Consider the following 20,271-nt stretch of genomic DNA (forward strand, 5'->3'; position numbering starts at 1 on the left):
TATGGTCTTAACTGAGCCCTATTTGGTTCTTGTGTAGTATGGCATTCTTATTTTAAAATGGACATCTTTTTCTTTTTTTTTTTTTAATAGCATGCTAATGTTTTTGGTATAGGAAATTGAGGTTGATAATGAAGTAAGCTTAAAGTAGAGTACTTAATACATAAAATAGTGTGTAGTATAGTAATGGATAGATTATGGGACTAGAAATCAGGAAATCTCCGTTGTCCTTATGTAGTTTTGTGGTTAAAACTTGTGTCAGTTTCACATTTTGCAAATGAGATTATAATACTTTTATTCTCTCTCAAATAATGGAATGAGGCTGATCAAAATAATACATTTATTGATAACACAGTATATATGGTTGTCGGTTAGGGTTTTTTTTTTTCCCCTTTATGGATAGTTTTCCTTCTGTTTATTTCTTAATTTATTTTCCCTTTTCTGGGTAAGTTCTCTTTCAGATTACTTTCCTTTTTTGATTTTGCATACATTTGCCCCAGTATATCATTATGAAAGAATTTTAAGTATACAGAGAGAGAGAGAGATCTTTCTCCCTTATTTTTTCAAATGCTTCTCTACTAAGTTGAGGCCCAGTTTGATGCCTCCTTCCTCTTTCAAGGCAACTGTTAGCTTCCTCTTGTCTAAATTAATCCTTTATATTGTGTAGTTTAGTACTCAGTCATTTTGCTGTTCTGTATCGTTCATGAATTGTTTTCATGCCTTGGTCTTGGCTACCCCACCACACACACTTCTTACTTCTCCTGCACTGCGAAGTCTCAGACTCCTTAAGTGCAGCAGTCTTGTCTCAGGCATTTCTCCCTTTCATGTTCTGTAATATGTGGGCACTCAGTGATAAACACTAGAGGTTTTCTTTGGTTGCTCTCTCTCTGCATCTATTTCTCATGTGATTATATGAGTGTGCAATGTAAACAATATATGTGATTTTAATGCCCTTAAACCTTTGTGATAGTTGTTTAAGTATTTGTAAACTTGTTATTTAATAGATACATGAAATTGAGCAACTGTATGTTGTAGATCAGCACATTCATTAGTACTGCTGGAAAAGCAAACCAAGTCTGAGTTTTTATGTTTATATGAAAAGAACTTCATTAATTTTTAAAAAATTCAATAGATTCTGATGTAGTTGCTCATGGTTTTAATCTTGTGCATTGAAGTATTTCTTTTTCTGGAATGAAGTTCTTGGTTTTGACTGTGTAGAAGAAATATGTTAATTAGATTATATTTAGTTGGTGAATTTGTGGCCACAAGAATGTGACTTTTAAAAAGTTGCAAGTTGTACAGTTCTTGCAGATAAGATTGTTTCCTGTTTTCTTTTGCATGTTTAGTACTTTTATATATTTTTCCATGAGTAGCCTTTCAGTTTGTCCATTTGTGTCATTTGACATTCAACTCACATTTGAGTTCAGCTCTCCCATCCCTGGTGCTTACAAATGCTAGTCATTCGAAATGTCAAAATTTGGATTTGATCCAAGAGTTACAAATAATATAAGCCTTTATATAAATATATCCAAATATATATTCTTAGGGGGAAAGGAATAAATAAAATACTGTGTTTATAGAGTGGTTTTAAACAGTTAGGCCTTAGAATTGCTACATGCCCAAAGTATTTCTTCAGTGAATTGCATACTGTATCAGTTCATGAATTGTGCTATAAGAAAGGTGTTTTTTTTTTCAAAGTGATGACTAGATTTAATAAATTAATATACATTTTATTTAAAGGTGTACAGTGCACATTCTGTTTAATCCAAGGGTTTAGGGTATCTAGGAACTTCTTTTTACACGCATACAGACCTCAGACAGCAGTGACATCAGAAAATGCAGGAAGGGCAGCAGAGCCTTGCACTGCTGATCTTTGAGCGCTAAGAACACGAGTCAAATACGTTTAACTTAGAAATGATGCTGAGAGATCATTGGGGGAAAATCTCCAAAGAGAGAAGTCCACAAAAATGACACAAGAAGGCAAGGGGAAGGTCAGGGTAGTTGAGACCAACCGCTTTGTTTTTAGGACGGCTGTGGAGGTGGCTGGAGGTGTACCTTGTGTGCCAGATTTCTGTTCATGGTTCACAAGGTGTTGGCTCACAGGGTACTTTTCATTTTTTATGTGTTCATAAAGGCGCTTAAACTGGCAGACCTGGAAGGATAAGATGCCCATCAATACTACGACCACTGGTAAAAATGGATAAATCTGCCGGTGGACCAAGTTTTGTAATTGCTCAGTAACACCTGGTAAAGGAACAGTGCTGGATGCGATGATGAAAGGTGCACACAGGGAGAGCAAGAGTACAGAGATCACTGGTGCTGCCAGTTTCTGAATGATATAGTGAAGGTCAGTGTTCCAGATGCCGTTTGCGTAAACCTGCTCAGTTACAGTAGCTGCAGTGGTTTTGGTGTGCAGGACTCCCAAGTGCCCAGTCCTGCCAAGGGTTAAAAAGAGGAACTTGAGCCAAGGGAACCCTCAGGGGAGCAACAATAACCAGCTCAAACAGGAGCCCCAGGAGAAGCAGGAGGACTCCAACCAGCAGCACCACAACTGTCAGAAGTCTTCCTTATCATGAGGGACCATTCTTTTTTTTTTAATTGACAAATAATTTTTATTACCACTCTGATTACCATTATCACTAAACATCAGTAATATATAATTAAGTAGTTTTTAAAAGACTAGACTGAATTTTGTGGAACAAATTTGGAATCTGAAAATGGATGATTTTAGCATTATCTTTGTGAGGAAGTATGGCCACAACTTCACCTTGGGAAGAGACAGGTAATGAGGGACCATTCTGAAACTTCTGAAGACCACTCTGCGTCGCCGTGGCATCCCTGCCGCCAGCACGTTCACTGCCCTTATTGTCGGCCAGCAAGCGTAGCGACCACAGGCTGCTGTGTAGCGTTCGTGGATTTGGATGTTCCCTCTCCAAAATGACATTAACCAACAGCTGGCAAATTCTAGTAGAGTAAGACAAATGAGACTGGCAGTAAGTAAGATTATACACATAACCTTAACAAAAAAAAAAAAACAAACACCCTTAACCTTAACAAACAAAAATATCCTGAGTGGAAAATTTAAAGGCTGGTGGTAAGACTGGAAGCCAGCAGGCCCTTCCTGCTGGAGTATGGCTTGGTGGGCTGCATGGAGGACTTCCTCCATCACAGGAATAGCGTTATGATTTCAGGCATGCTGGTTGCTGTAAACTTGTTGGTTTGCGCTGTTCTCATTTTCTTCCTGGACTTCCAGCAAATAGGAATGAAGATCCAGCGAGTATCCAGCAGTAACAGTACACGCTCTCCCAAGCCCCTTCAGTCACTGCCGCTTACGTCCCTGTTCAAGTAACTCTGATAAGACAACCTGCAGCAGAAGCAGCTCAAGGGCCAGTTCAGTCACTGGAGCATCACTGTAGAGCATGACACTGTATATAAGAAAATTAGGCAGTAGACTTAATTATACGAATAAGTAGTGAAAGCACCAGGACAGTGGAACCAAAGACAAAATAATCTTTGGAGATGCCTTTAAATGGGCAAGTGAATCATTTCTGGTACTGGATTAAAATCTGGAACATTCACATTCTTTTGAAACTGCAAGATATCGGGTAAGACTACCTCTCTCCGCAACAGAACGAAGGAGGCAGAGTAGACTGTGTATACTATTCACACCAGCCAGTGCAGGAGCATGGTAGTACTGGGACCCACTGAAAACTCAGTTCTCCATCCTTTGAACTAATGTCGAACATTTCCAGGGGACAGATAACCAGCCACCAGCCACAAATGAGAGGGAACACTTCGGTTTAAAGAGACCTTAACAACAATATAGCTGACTTCTAGCAGGCGACAAGACCTATGAAATTTAACAACGGTTGCCAAGCCATGACAAATTATCGGTGTTATTGCTGAAAGTATACACCCAACGATGTCTGTTATTAGGCCTTCAAAATGAGATGCTTGGACATGTTCTTCAAATCCCAAACCAACAAGGGAGAAATGACACATGTGGTCAGGACAGAATGTAAAACCAAGAATGAACAGTGTATTTAAAGACACCACCCAGAAGACACGTTCTAGAAAAACTAATGATCTGTCAGGTCCTGGCATTCTTTCCCATGTGAGCTCTTCTGCAGCTTGGTCCCTGGTCCCATTCTAAAGCGTTCCAGTTCCTGTCATCCTGGGCCCTGATGTTGGTGTTGGCTACATCTTCCCCACCTGCCTTGTCTCCCTCCTCCTTCTCCTTCTCCTCCTCCTCCTCTTCTACTTGGTCATCCTGGGCCTCAGGGTTTTTCCCACCACCTTGTTTCCAGCTGGTAGGTAAGGAAGCTGCCCACGGGCAACATTTTCAGCACCATTTCCTCCCCTTGGAGCCTCATTCTGGTGATGCCTGGCAGCATTGATGGGCAGAGCAGCATGGTGACCTCAATACTGAAAATCCTAAGAATTACATAAATCTAACGTAATAGTTTGAAAAAAAGATGTATACTTAATTTAGAAGATTTTAGATATTTTTAACATCATGACAATCTTCTGCTTTACCTCTAAATTAAATTTTTATTTATTTAAAAATTAAAGTGATATTTGTACCTATGCAGTACTAAAAGTCTAAATAATATCAAGGCTTATAAAAACAGCTGTTCCCCCACTTCTTCTCATCTTACCCCCAATCCCTAACCTTTGGAGGCAGGCAGTTTCAGTTCTTTCAGCTATTTGTTCTGATTTGCCTTTATTTTTCTTAGTCAGTTCTGCTTTTTGTTGGCTTTTCACTTTAGACAGTAGCTGCTCACTTCCTTCTGAGAAAAATGAGGATTAGTCATCTTAATCTCTCTGCGGCCTGCAAACATTTATATGTATTTCCCTTTCTCTCATCTTCCTTTAAAGGATATCAGGTTTTGGGGGTGACTTCTTTAGTATTTAAATTATTATGGCTGCAAATATTTTCACAGCTGTGTCACAGAATACACTGCGATTGTATTTGCTTTCTTGTCCAACTTACTGTTTTCCCAAATATCTGAGTTTGAAATTTTATGTATCTTGTGCCTATTAATTCATTTGCAATTCTCTGACAAAAATAAAATTCCTTTTAGTATGGTTGGACACATTAGGTAATCTGTCAGTTCCTTTTTTCTTCTGGAGACAGTCTGCTTCCCATTTATAATGTAGACTTTCACATAATTCTCCTGTTTTTCAGTAATCATTTTGTCTTCCTTTCAGTTTTTACTTAGGTTTCAAAGGTCAGGGTCTCTGGTCCACCCTCTCTAGGGGATGGGGAGAAGATTGGTTTTTGGGGTGAGGCCACGTAAGTGAACTTTCAGCCAGTCATCTTTTTCCCAGACGCACCCTAGGTTTTTGTTTTCCTCCTGCTCCCAGAACCTGAATCTCTCCAGCATGAGTCAGCTTGCTGCTGCTTATTTTGTTTGTTTTATTGTGGTAATGTGGTACAATATACATAACCCAGAATTTGCCGTTGTAACCATTTTAAAGTGTACGATTCAGTGGTGTTAAGTATATTCACATTGTTGTGTAACCATCACCACGGTTCATCAATCTCCAGAGCTTTTAGAATCATCCCAAACTGAAACTCTCTACCTGTTTAGCAATAACTGCTCATTTATTTCTCCCCGTCAAGCTCCTGGTGACCATTCTATTTCTTGTCTTCATCAGCTTGCATTTTGATGGTGTCTTCTCAGGTTTAGGTTTCAATTTTTTTGGTCTAATTAAGTTTGTTATCTCTTTTTTCCATTTCTACCTTCCAGTATTTCTACCAGAATATTGTTGACGTCTCTTATTTGCTATTGTGTCTTTCCCCATTCTCTTACCCTTACAGGTTTTATATTTCTGAAAACTGCTTTAACTTTTTAAGGTGAGGTTTCAAGAAGGAGTCAAGGTCAGTCGTGCTTAACTGAAGGTCTGTTTTCCCCCTCACATTCCTTTTTAAAATGTGGGGTTTTTTTTAGATTATGAATTTAAATACAGGAATGTCAAACAAAGGCAGTTTTTTAGCTATATTGGCTATAAACTTAAGCTTGCTGGATAGGCTCCTTATTATGGTTCCCATTGTGTTGGCTGGGGTTTGATCGCTCAGACCTGTTGCCCCCCTGCACTCTCCTCCAGCAAACCTAGGATGGCTCCACTGTGCTAAGACATGTTCTGTGCTTCTGAAGCAGTTTTCATACCGCTGAGAGCCTGGCCCTGCTGTGGGGAGTGATTTTGGGAGACAGACTGTTACCTACAAATTTCTGTAAAAACCTGTTACTCAAGGTGCAGTTCAGGGGTTTTCTCCTCTCTGCAATGTCTCCAGAGTTAATTACTTCTGTTCCACGACACCTGTGAATAATTCTGTTTTATTCTAACCAAGTTAGATCTATCTATCTGCACTAGTATCTGCTTCATGTTGCTCTGTCTTCATCTTTCTTAGACCTAGTGTTTCTCAAGGTTGGAGAATACTCCCACGTTTCGATACAGTTTTTGGTCCACAATTGATCATAAATAATTATTTGTAAACGAGTAAGTAACCCACCTGGATTGATTGAATTTCCTGTTTTCTGGCAAACATATTGTTCTTGTGCCCTGCTTCACCAGTATCCACAGAAAACTATTAAATGCTTTTTGCTTGTTACTGGGAGTCAATTCTGTGTAGTGATTAGAAGTGTGGCCAGAATGCCCGGGTTCAAAAAACAAGCAAGTTTCTAACCTCTCTCTGTTTCTGTTTCTTTACCTACAAAATAGAGATAGTAATAATACAATGTAATGTTGTCAGCATTAAGTTACTCCACCTAAAGTGCTGGGTCTGGGCCTGTTGGCACATGATTTTGTAGTTGATCTTTTTTATCTTCATGAGGACATTGCCTGTTATACTATCATTAGAACTTGATGATAGTAGATGATGATTTTTGATGTAAGGTCAAGGTAAAATAATACATCTAGTTACTATAAAAATATTCAACTTTTTGAAATTTCTGTATAAACATGATCTGACATGATTTTCATGGACAATAGCAGATGATGGCATGTAAATAGTAAACCAGGAGAAATAATATCTTCAGTGTGTTACGTACCTACTAAAATACTGTATTTTGAAAATATATGTAAGATATCCAAAGTCTTTTAAACACATAGAAATGTATTGAATGGCTGTGTTAATATTCATGTTCTTTTCTCCCTAAAAAGAGTTTTATGCAGGCCATTGATGAATGTGATATTGAACATAATTGTTGTCTTCTAATTTGGGAGCCTGCTCTCTTTAATTCTCCCTTCAGAGACATTGTGCTAAGGGAAGAGAAACCTCTCCCACGCGTTCAGCAGGCACTGAACACTTGCTCATGTGCCTAGGCTTTGTGGATAAAGTGAGCATAAGGCATAGTTGTTTTTCTCAAAGAACCATAATCTCTTCATCAATTCAGTAATACCAAAATCAGATGCTCTGGCAGAATCTATTCACACTATTTGACCCAGAATTCCACTTATAATACTTTATAAATGGAACAAAAAATGTGCACAGAGATTTATGTACAAAGTGTTTGTAAAAATATTAATTATAAAAGCAATAAAAATACATGGATTTTGGTACATCCATTATATTTTCTAGACTTTCAGTTAGAAACATACTATTACTTAAATAAAAATTGTATTTTAAAAAAAAGTTAAGAGGAGATGGAGAAGATGGCGGAGTAGAAGGACGCTCACAGGTCACCCTCTCCCACAAATACACCAAGACCCACATCTACAGACCCACTCAGCCAACCAGAGCACCTGTGGAACTCCGACAGAACATCGCCCTCTTCAAAAGATAAAGACGCCAAAAATCTGGTAGGAGAAAAGGAAAAAAGAAAGAACAAAAGGCAAAGCAGCGCGGGACCGGTCCCGCGGGGAGGGAGCGGCAAAGGAGGACTGGCGCTCGCTCGCTGGGTCTCCCCTCTCCAACTGAGAGGCCAGCGGGACGGAGGGGGAGCCTCCGAGGCTCGGATCTGTACAGAGCAGCCCTTGACTAACAGAACTAAGTTAAACGGGCACAGAGCGTTCCCCCGACACCCAGCCTGAGACGCGGGCCGGCAGCGGCGGGCAGGGCCAGGCTGCACAAGCCGGGCGGAGGACGGAAGTGGCTGCACGGAGGCAGCCCCGGGGGAACGCAAGGGGCTGCGCGCCGTGGCTGTGGGTGCACAGGGCAGAACAACCTGGGCCCTCCATAAAACAGCAAGGTTGATGTGCTCTCGGGGGAAGGGTGCACACCCCCATCTCTGAAAACCCGCGGAAAGTTTTCAGGGGAAGAGAGGCAGGGCTCAGGCACAGCCGCCATATCCTCCGGCGCTGAGCACCCAGGCGGGGGCGAGGGCGAAACCTGCATCCGCACCGAAGGGCTTAGCAGCCTCAAAGGCCAGACTGAGACTGGCCTGCAGCCCGGGGCAGATAGGATCCTTCCATCCTGGTCCCTCAGAGAACTTGCTCCACCAAGACAAACAAGGAGCTGGGTTTTGGCTCCGAGCAGGGACAGGGCTGTCCCTCGGTCTTCCCCAAGCCCACCCGCGGAGCGCCAACCAGGGCGGAGCGCGCAGCCACACAGAGCAGCAGAGCTACCGGCGGCAGCACAGGTAGAGGGAGAGCGCCCCCCCCCCACCCCCGCCTTTCGGGCAGGAACCCAGCCCCTGACCGAGGTGCTGGGAGGGGGCACGACCCGCCCTCCTACCTGGCCAGTCTGCAACATCTGACTGCGGCACCCTGAGGGGCAGCGACCCGCCTGCCCACAGCAGAGAGCTGCACCTGCCCCAGTGTTAGGAGGAGGCGAGATCTGCTTGCCGACAGGTGCTGGGAGCAGTACAGAAGAGGGCGCCAATGGAGGGCCTCTGAAAACAGCAAGCTGAGCTTCCAAAACAGGATGAAGACAGAAAGACTTCACATTAAAAGCACACAGACTCCAGGAGAACACCGACAACCCCCCCCTTTTTTTAAATCTGTTTTTACCTGTTCTATTTTCTATTACTCTCTTAATCTTTACTTCTTAATTCATTTCTCTTTCTCTTGGGTTTTGATGTCCTGCTATTGATTAGACACAGGTTTCAAATACATCTATTCACCCCCCCCCTTTTTTTGTAAAGGTTTTAAAAGGACGTCTCAACCCGATTAATACTCTGCTTCAACTCACTCTTCTATTATTCATTATACACTGTTTTCAAACCCTCTTTCTCCCTTCTTTTAAAATTCTTTCTCTCTCTCTATTATTTTTTTTCTTTTTTTCCTAAGTTCTATTCCTAAATAGGCATCAGATAGATAAAATCCTCAAGGACCAAAATAAACAACTGATACTCCATAAGCCACAGTGCCAAAGAGGTATGAGCAAGATGAAGAAGCAGAAAAACCTTTCCCTATTAAAAGAACAAGAGAAATCCCCTGAAAGAAAGATCAACGAAGTAGACATCGATAGCCTACTAGATCAAGATTTCAAAAAAGGAGTGATTGAATTGCTGAAGGAATTAAAAGAGATAGTGTTTAGAGATATAAAATATGTCAAAAATGAAATTGAAGCTATAAAGAAGAGCCAAGTAGAATGGGTAAACTCATTGACAGAGATGAGGAATGATCTAACAGCTGGGCAAAGCCGACTAGGTAATGCAGAGGAACGAATTAGTGATCTAGAAGACAGGGCAATAGAAAGCACCCATTCAGAAGAACTACAAGAGAAGCAAATAAAAAATAATGAAAATAGCATAAGGGACCTATGGGATAATATAAAGCGTCCCAATCTTCGCATAATAGGGGTCCCAGAAGGAGAAGAAAGATCAAAGGGGATTGAAAAGGTTTTTGAAGAAATCATGACTGAAAACTTCCCAAACTTAAAGAAGGAATCAGATATCCAAGTACAGGAAACTCAGAGGGTCCCAAACAGGAAGAACCCAAATAGGCCCACACCAAGACATATCATAATCAAGATGGCCAGAGTCAAGGATAAAGAAATGATTCTAAAGGCAGCAAGAGAAAAGCAAAGAGTAAGCTACAAGGGAACCCCTATAAGGCTCTCAGCTGATTTCTCTACACAAACACTACAGGCCAGAAGGGAGTGGCAAGATATATTCAAAGCCCTGAATGAAAAAAAGATGCAGCCTAGGATCCTTTATCCAGCAAGGCTATCCTTGAGGATAGAAGGAGAAATAAAGAGTTTCACAGACAAAAAAAAGCTGCAGGAGTTTAGCAACACTAAACCCATGCTAAAAGAAATATTGAAAGGGCTATTCTAAATAGAAAAGCAGCAGGATGCTACAGAAATGAGAAACACACAACTGGAAAGTTGATAACTCATGAATTACAAATAAAGTAAACATGAAATTATAAAAGAAGACATACAAATCACTGAGAGTGGGAGAGGGAGGCAGGGAAATATAGAATATTTTTTTCTTTCTTTTTTAAATTTTTTTAACAGTAGGATGGGCTTGAGATCATGTTACTATCAGTTTAATAAAAACAGTTATAGTAATGGGTTGACAGATTTACAAAAAAGGGTAACCACAAGCCAAAAATTTACAAAGGACTCACAAAAATTAAATAAAATCCATGATAATACAAAGGAAAATTACCAAACCACAAAAGGAAGAAGAAAGGAACAAAGAGGATATACCAATTCAACTGCAAAGATAAGTTCAAAATGGCAATAAACACACATCTATCATTAATTACTGTAAATGTTAATGGACTAAATGCTCCAGTCAAAAGACACAGAGTGGCAGACTGGATAATAAAGCAACAACCTTCAATATGCTGCATACAAGAGACCCACTTTAGGGAGAAGGACACATATAGATTGAGAGTGAAAGGATGGAAAAGGATATTCCATGCAAATGGAAAAGCCAAAAAAGCAGGTGTTGCAGTACTGATTTCAGACAAAATAGACTTTAAAAGAAAGGCCATAAAGAAAGACATTTTATAATGATTAAAGGAGTGATACAAGATGAGGATATTTACACTCGTTAATATATATGCACCCAATATAGGAGCACCTAAGTACATACAAGAATTACTAACAGAGATAAAGGGGGATATTGATGGGAATACAATCATAGTTGGAGATTTTAACACTGCATTAACATCACTAGACAGATCTTCCAGACAGAAAATAAACAAGGCAAGAGAGAAATTAAATACTACAATAGAAAAACTAGATTTGGTGGATATTTTCAGAGCATTACACCCCCCAAAAATAGGATATACATTCTTTTCAAGTGCACATGGAACATTTTCCAGGATCGATCATGTACTTGGGCACAAAAGAAACCTCAGCAATTTTAAGAAGATAGAAATTATCTCAAGCATCTTTACTGACCACAATGCCATGAAACTGGAAATCAACAACAGAGAAACAAAGGAGAAAAAAAGGAAAGCATGGAGATTAAACAATATGTTATTGAAAAAACAATGGATCAATGAGGAAATCAAAGCTGAAATTAAAAAATACCTGAGACAAATGATAATGAAAGCACAACCACTCAAAACCTATGGGACACAGCAAAGGCAGTGCTAAGAGGGAAGTTTATAGCGATACAGGCCTTCCTCAAAAAAGAAGAACAATGTCAAAGAAACAATTTAACCCACCACCTGAATGAATTAGAAAAAGAAGAACAAAAAGCCCCAAAAAGCAGCAGAAGGAAGGAAATAATAAAGATCAGAGAGGAATTAAATACAATAGAGATTAACAAGACCATAGAAAAAATCAACCAAACCAAAAGCTGGTTTTTTGAACAAGTAAATAAAATCGACAAACCTCTGGCCAAACTCACAAAGAAGAAAAAAGAGAGAGCACAAATTAGCAAAATAAGAAAGGAAAATGGAGAAATTACAACAAACAAAATAGAAATACAGAATATCATACGAGAATATTATGAAAAACTATATGGAACCAAACTGGATAACCTAGAGGAGATGGACAAGTTTCTGGAAACATACTGTCCACCAAAACTGAATCAAGAAGAATGTGAACGCTTGAACAATCCGATCACTAGAAAGGAGATAGAAATAGCAATTAAAAACCTCCCTACAAATAAAAGTCCAGGACCGGACGGCTTCACCGGGGAATTCTACCAAACATACAAAGAAGAACTCATACCAGTCCTTCTCAAACTCTTCCAGACGATTGAAAAGGAGGGAATACTCCCAAACTCATTCTATGAAGCCACCATCACCCTGATACCAAAACCAGGCAAAGACACTACAAAAAAAGAGAGTTATAGGCCAATATCACTGATGAACATAGACGCCAAAATCCTCACCAAAATTTTAGCAAATAGAATCCAACAACACATAAAAAAGATTATACATCATGACCAAGTGGGGTTCATCCCAGGGACACAAGGCTGGTTCAACATACGCAAATCAATCAGTGTAATACATCACATCAACAAGAGAAAGGACAAAAACCACATGATCATCTCAATCGATGCAGAAAAAGCATTTGATAAAATTCAACACCCATTTATGATAAAAACTCTCGCCAAAGTGGGTATAGAGGGAACATATCTCAACATAATAAAAGCTATATATGACAAACCTACAGCCAGCATAGTACTCAACGGTGAAAAACTCAAAAGCTTCCCACTAAAATCTGGGACAAGACAAGGATGCCCACTATCACCACTCCTATTCAACATAGTCCTGGAAGTCCTAGCCACAGCAGTCAGGCAAGAGAAAGAAATAAAAGGGATCCAAATTGGAAAAGAAGAGGTAAAAGTGTCATTATATGCTGATGACATGCTACTATATATAGAAAACCCTAAAAGGCCCACACAAAAGCTGATTGAAGAATTCAGCAAGGTAGCAGGTTACAAAATTAACGTTCAAAAATCAGTTGCATTTCTTTACACTAACGAAAAATCAACAGAAGAAGAAAGTAAAGAAACAATCCCCTTTAAAATAGCACCCAAAGTAATAAAATATCTGGGAATAAATCTAACCAAGGAGGTGAAAGAATTATACACAGAAAACTATAAACCATTGATGAAGGAAATTAAAGAAGACTTTAAAAAGTGGAAAGATATTCCATGGTCTTGGATTGGAAGAATCAATATTGTTAAAATGGTCACACTGCCCAAGGCAATCTACAGATTTAATGCAATCCCTATCCAATTACCCAGGACATATTTCACAGAACTAGAAAAAATCATAATAAAATTCATATGGAACCATCAAAGACCTAGAATTGCCAAAGCATTACTGAAGAGAAAGAAAGAGGCTGGAGGAATAACTCTCCCAGACTTCAGACAATACTATAGAGCTACAGTCATCAAGACAGCATGGTATTGGTACCAAAACAGACATATAGACCAATGGAATAGAATAGACAGCCCAGAAATGAACCCACAAACTTTTGGTCAACTCATCTTTGACAAAGGAGGCAAGAATATACATTGGAATAAAGACAGTCTCTTCAGCAAATGGTGTTGGGAAAACTGGACAGCAGCATGTAAAACAATGAAGCTAGAACACTCCCTTACACCATATACAAAAATCAACTCAAAATGGATCAAAGACTTAAACATAAGACAAGATACAATAAACCTCCTAGAGGAAAACATAGGCAAAACATTATCTGACATACATTTAAAAATTTTTCTCCTAGAAGAAATAAAAGCAAGAATAAACAAATGGGACCTAATGAAACTTACAAGCTTCTGCACAGCAAAGGAAACCAGAAATAAAACAAGAAGAAAACCTACGGAATGGGAGAAAATTTTTGCAAGTGAAACCGACAAAGGCTTGATCTCCAGAATATATAAGCAGCTCATACGACTCAATAAGAAAAAAATAAACAACCCAATCCAAAAATGGGCAGAAGACCTAAACAAGCAATTCCCCAAGGAAGACATACAAATGATCAAAAAGCACATGAAAAAATGCTCAATATCACTAATTATCAGAGAAATGCAAATCAAAACTACAATGAGGTATCACCTCACACCAGTCAGAATGGCCGTCATTCAAAAGTCCACAAATGACAAATGCTGGAGAGGCTGTGGAGAAAGGGGAACCCTCCTACACTGCTGGTGGGAATGCAGTTTGGTGCAGCCACTATGGAAAACAGTGTGGAGATTCCTCAAAAGACTAGGAATAGACTTACCATATGACCCAGCAATCCCACTCCTGGGCTTGTATCCAGAAGGAAATCTACTTCAGGATGACACCTGCACCCCAATGTTCATAGCAACACTATTTACAATAGCCAAAACATGGAAACAGCCTAAATGTCCATCAACAGGTGACTGGATAAGAAGAGGTGGTATATTTATACAATGGAATACTACTCAGCCATAAAAACCGACAACATAATGCCATTTGCAGCAACATGGATGCTCCTAGAGAATGTCATTCTAAGTGAAGTAAGCCAGAAAGAGAAAGAAAAATACCATATGAGATCGCTCATATGTGGAATCTAAAAAACAAAAACAAAAACAAACAAACAAAAACAAAGCGTAAATAAAGGACAGAAATAGACTCACAGACAGAGAATACAGACTTGTGGTTACCAGGGGGGGTGGAGGGTGGGAAGGGATAGCCTGGGATTTCAAAATTGTAGAATAGACTACACTGTATAGCACAGGGAAATATACACAAAATGTTATGATAACTCACAGAGAAAAAAATGTGACAGTGAGTGTGTATATGTCCATGAATAACTGAAAAATTGTGCTGAACACTGGAATTTGACACAACATTGTAAAATGATTATAAATCAATAAAAAATGTTAAAAAAAAAAGATCTTGTGGTAGCTCACAGTGGAAAAAAATGTGACAATGAATATATGTATGTTCATGTATAACTGAAAAATTGTGCTCTACACTGGAATTTGACATAACATTGTAAAATGACTATAACTCAATAAAAATATTAAATAAAAAAAAAAGTTTAAAATAGCTTAGAGGGTGGGGTGTGGTATACCTCAGTGGTAGAATGCATGCTTGGCATGCACGAGGTTCTGAGTTCAATCCCTAGTGCCTCCGTTAAGGGGTGAAAAATTAAAAAATAAAAAGAAAGAAAGAAGGAAAAATCTTTTCTGGTGTATATACATGGGTTAGTCAGTTGAGTTGCCTGATCCTTAAAAGAGGTGGTGAAGTGCTCAGGTCTGTGTTAGAGCCCCAGTTCCACCACTGATTGTGTGCCTGACTCTGGCAAGTTGGTTGTTTAAAATTCTGTAACCTCAGTTTTTTTTTTACATCTATATCATGGGCATAATATTAGTAGCTATGAAGTTTGTTGTGAGGACTAAATGAAGCAGTATATGTAACAAAAAAATAAAATAAATACCTCGGTAAGTATTTGTGGCTCTTACTGTTACTGTTTTTCCTTACACTCATTCCCTCGTTAATGAGTTCTTCTCTGTAACCTTCCCCCAGTCAGTCTAAACCAGAAATGGCAGTATTTTGTTGGTCTAACTCCCATTGCTTTGTAGTAGCCATCGAGAGGTTTCTGAGTCCTTTGCCAGCCTCCGCAGGGCTGTCTGTCACCCAGTACCTGTGTCAGCCAGTTTTGAAGAAGGGGAAACAGCAAGACATGTGCCTTGGGTTTGCCATTTTTGCTGTAAACCTGCTTTGTCTCTGTACATGGACTCACTCCCTGGTCTCCTTTGGATTTTAGATACTTTTTGTTCTTAACACCTTACTTTGACAGAAGGCTGGTAATTCCTTTTTTTTTTTTTTTTTTTTTATGTTTTAGCTGTTAACTCTTGTTTCATAGCGTAAGCTACTCTTCATAACAGGGTAGTAATCCAGAGCTTTAGCCCTGCTTCTCCTAGGCCTCTCATGAAACGTAAATACAGCTGGTTTGTAAGGCTGACTCAGACATGCTTCATTTGAAGAAGAGTTTGATTTTGTGTTAACTTTTTCTTCATGCTCCCCAGAGTAGAAAGCTCCTGCTATGTTTAGTATAAGGGAACCAAATACCATGGAATTTTTCCATAAGGGATTATGGTGTCCTTTTAGGGCAAGTAGATTATGACCAGAAACATTTCTTCTTCTTGTTAATTCATGGTGTTTAGTATAGGTTATGTGCTGATAGCATCCTGTAAATAATAACCGATAAATTGTAACTGTGATTAATGAAATAACCTTCAGCAATAGGCAAAAATGATTTTACATATCTTGGGAATTATGGACACTATGAAAAGCTTTTACTTTCCTTGATGATTTTTTTCTGCATTGGTTAAGTCCAGGGTATTTTAAGTTATTATAAATCAGAGCTTTATGTTAAAAAACGTATTAACAGTTGAGTTTTGAAATCACTTGCCTTGGATTTAGTTTTTTGTTGTTGTTGTTATTTTAAATCCAGGAATCAATACCATATGGTGTGCAATTAACTTTATTTTGACTCTGTTTGAAGGACAAGCTGAAAGTGTTTTAATGATATCACTCAGCTGGGAATCAAGATAGGTTCCTTGGGTACCTTGCTTAACTCTCAGGGCCTCAACAACTTCTGCCCTGTAACAGCTGTAACATGTGATTGTCCTGAGCCTTAAGATTCTGTGGCCTTTTTTTTTTTCTTTCACTAATCTATACCAAAATTCAGGTTTTTTTCCTACGGAATTTTTAATATGTTAGATATGTATGAGCTGTCAATATGCATTTCCAAGTGCTTGATTCTTTTTTCTAACTTTTAATCTGAAAAGGCTCACTTTTTTTTTTTTTAAAGAAAACTATGTCTGATTTTGTTTGGATTGTTCTTTTATTCATTAAAACATAGTTTCAACTCTATGTGGTAGCTGGCTCCTAAGATTAAAAAAAACCAAACCAGTTAGTCCCCCATTTTCACACTACCCACAATCCTTGTATCACATTTATATTGACAAGTAGTAAAATTAACAGATTTGCGCTTTAACATTCTAAATAGTGGAAAAAGCATTACTGAACTATAAAATAGTCATGCAGAGAATTCTGGCAGAGGAAGAGGAGTGTGCTTTATATACTAAAAAATCAGCCCGTGGCGATCAGGCACTGACTTGCTCTGCACTGTTTTAACAGAGAATTGAGTAGTTTTGTTATACAAATATTTTACAGTTACTTGTTAAAACAAAAGATGGGTACTTAAGGCCTTTTGATAATAATTTACAATTTTTTACCTTAAATAACTTTCAGGAGGAGTAGGGGACTCCTTGGTTATAGAGCCTCAAGTGAAAAGCTGCTGCTGGAAAGAAAGGCCGCTGGGAATACACCGAGGGTGGTTTCAGGCATGATAGAATAATTTCTGTTTCCTCAGTGGTACTTACTCCTTGCATGTAGGTATTCTGTGTCATCACTTCTCTTTGACTGTGTTTCTTTGAAATAAATCTGAAATTGATTAGCTGTTTATCATACTCTAAATTAGGAAAATAATGTTCAAAACTTATAAAAATAAGATTTCCAAGACCTCACAGGATAAATCCATTGGTTGAAAGTGAGCAGTACTTTTGTATTTCTTTGGAGAGATTTAAAAATAGAGTCTTTTTTCCCCTGTGGTGCAGGTGAGACTGGATGTTACCTTTTTACGTGATGTGTCAGTCAGAATTCTTGGTGGCAGGAAAAAAACCAATTAAAGCATATCGTGTATTTTAAAAGGATGGTGGATAGAGCTCAGGGGCTCATCAAATTGTTTTGAGAGTTAGAGAACCAGATTCAGGGCTAAGCAGCCAGAAACAATGCCCAAAATCACATTGCACAACGATTCCCATGAGGATGCCAGTACCATCCAGAGACAGACTGACAGACGCCACAGCCTGCCCCAGTGCCACTGCTAGCGCTGGGTGGCTCTCAGTGCTGCCACCTCTGCCCCAGACTTGACCTTCCTGCACTTGCTCCACCATTAGTGCGAGAGAGAGTTCCTTCTGGTCCCTTCTCCCACTCATTCCTGCTCTGGGCTGGGCATGTGTGTTCGGCAGAGCCCATGTGGGACGTGGGAAAGTGTCTGACCTTTTGAAATCATAAGGTGGTGTGAAGTTCTTAAGTTTAAGTTGTGGGAAACTCTTTGACCCTCTGAAATCATAAGGTGGGGAAGTTCCCAAACTTAAGAAGGGAAGTTCAGATGTTAGGCAGACAAAAAGAATGATAGATGTTGATTGCATCTGTTGTTTTAGATGTGACCTGTGTGCTGAGCCCTCACTGTATGTTAGGCACCATGGAAATTGTCTTACAAGCATTATCACAGGCCATTCTCTCAACATTAGAAATGAGGCCAAGAGAGAGTAAATAAATCACCTGCCCAAGATCATACAAGTCACTGCTGAGCTGGGACACAAACTCAGAGCTGCTTCCAAAGCCTATGCTCATAGCTACTGTATTAAACCGACTCTTAATATCCCCACCCTGCATATATTTAGCTCAAAATCCTATAAATAAATCTGTTACATTAACTCTGCTAAGTTTATTAAAGTCATAAGTATAGTATATCCATGTATTTAGGCATTTTAAAGGAAATAAAAAATTGTGGCTTTAATCTTATCTGTTTTCAACTAATTGAATGATTTAATTTTTTTCTCATTTTGTGACTGTTCCATCTCACTTTGCCACAGGCTACAGTCTGATAAACTGCTTTCTTTCTGAGTATCAGTGCTTGCAAGCCAGTTATTGAGTGTAAGAGGGACAGGTCAACAAGGAGAGGGGACATAGAGTGACCAAGACTGAGGCATGGAGGTAAACACATTACACAGACACACACACAGAGACGCATGTGCACCTGCACAGCCCTGGGAAAGGAGAGACAGAGACAAATGCGTATGGAAGAAAAGGAATTGTGGGGGATGTGCGAACGTTAGTCTACAGGCAGCATCCTTTATGTGCTTTGTTATTTGTTTTGATAAGTTGAAAAGCAGTGAAACAGTGAAACTCCCCTTCTGCTTTAGAAGTCATTGAGGTCTTTTTTTTTTTTTTTTAAATTAGACTCAATGCTTTCTATAAACGTTGAGTTTTAATTTTGAGCCTCTGTACTAGCTTGCATTTTGAATTGACTTAAGTACTTCTGTTTTAAAGCTAAAAAAAAGGTAATATCTAAGAGTAATAAACAGGAGCTGTTGTTTAACTTGGATTATGTCCAGCTTGGTTTGGGGGGAAAATCATAAAGACAAACTCCCATAGTTACTATGATGTCACCCAAGCTAGAGTATTTCTTCATAAACCACAACTCTTGATAATTATTCCTTTAGTATGAGTCTGTCTGTCTTGCAGATTCTTCTACGCTACCAAAATAGCACTTTATAATAATGTTATTTTATTCACTTGCGCCTTTGGGAGTAAATGGGCAGCTGTAATTTTTGTGAAAGTGAGCAGATCAAGAGCCCTTTCACACACATACTCTTGTGGACGGTGTAAATGTGAGTTGGCTGCTAGAGAAATGCTTGATGTAAGGTAAATGTCCATGAAATGGAAAGTGACTTTTGTCCTCTTTAAGTATTACATTTTAATATTGAGTATACTGGCTTTTTGTCCTTATCCCCATCTAATCTGTCCTAGGATATAAATTTTAATTTGAGACCTCTTATTTCTCTATAATTTTTTTTTTATTTTTGGTCCAATGAAGGCTGCATATAATGGATTTTTGTATAAATACAATTGATGTTTTATATAAAACATCAATTGTATTTATACAGAATTGTGTGTATATATGTATACACACACACACACACACACACACACATCCTTACACACACTCTGCTGTTCTGCTACTTTACTTTGAGATTTATTCGTCTCATTAACTGGTTTAGTGGACTAGCAATCCTCAAATGGGCAGTAGTCCTTTTATTAAGCTACCAAGTTGAAAACAGGATGTTGGCATACATAGTTTGTTATCTTTTGAGCATTAGCTGATGGCGAATTTAATTAGTCATCTAAGTAAGAAATGCCATGCTGGGCCAGAGCTGTGGTCCATCTGGCACAGACTCTTTTTAAAGAGCTGCACTAAGGAATCAGGTTACTTACTGGAATTTTGTCATTCCTAAAGGACACATGGGCCGTTGCTCATTTCCCTTAACCTACATACTGCATTCAGAATTATGCCTTTGTTTAAACTCTTCAGCATTGCAGTCTGTTCTAATTACAGATGCTATGTATGTATTAAGCTAAAACATCTTATAAATTTGTTGGAATGGGTAATTCTAGGGGAAAGTACCATTTATAATGTGAACTGCAGCCTTTCCTTGCTCACTCATAAGCTGTTGCAGTTTCTTCACCTGTAAAATATAAAATTATTTCATGGTTTCCCCCACCATCTCATAATCTGTTCTGTTATTTCTAATATGGCCAATTTATGAGGTTTGTATTTCTCACCCTCCTTCTTAACAT

At 38.9% G+C, this 20,271-nt stretch overlaps 1 protein-coding gene and 2 pseudogenes across 3 annotated transcripts in view; 1 reads left to right on the top strand and 2 right to left on the bottom strand.

Moving 5' to 3' along the window:
- FRS2 (fibroblast growth factor receptor substrate 2) overlaps positions 1 to 20,271 on the top strand; it is a 104,353-nt gene that overhangs the window by 27,879 nt on the left and 56,203 nt on the right. The window lies entirely within an intron of this gene.
- Positions 1,901 to 2,685, bottom strand: LOC105094389 (E3 ubiquitin-protein ligase MARCHF6-like; annotated as a pseudogene).
- LOC135318447 (E3 ubiquitin-protein ligase MARCHF6-like) lies at positions 2,658 to 17,801 on the bottom strand (annotated as a pseudogene).

Source organism: Camelus dromedarius, chromosome 11 (assembly GCF_036321535.1).
Source record: "Camelus dromedarius isolate mCamDro1 chromosome 11, mCamDro1.pat, whole genome shotgun sequence".
Lineage (NCBI taxonomy): Eukaryota > Metazoa > Chordata > Mammalia > Artiodactyla > Camelidae > Camelus > Camelus dromedarius.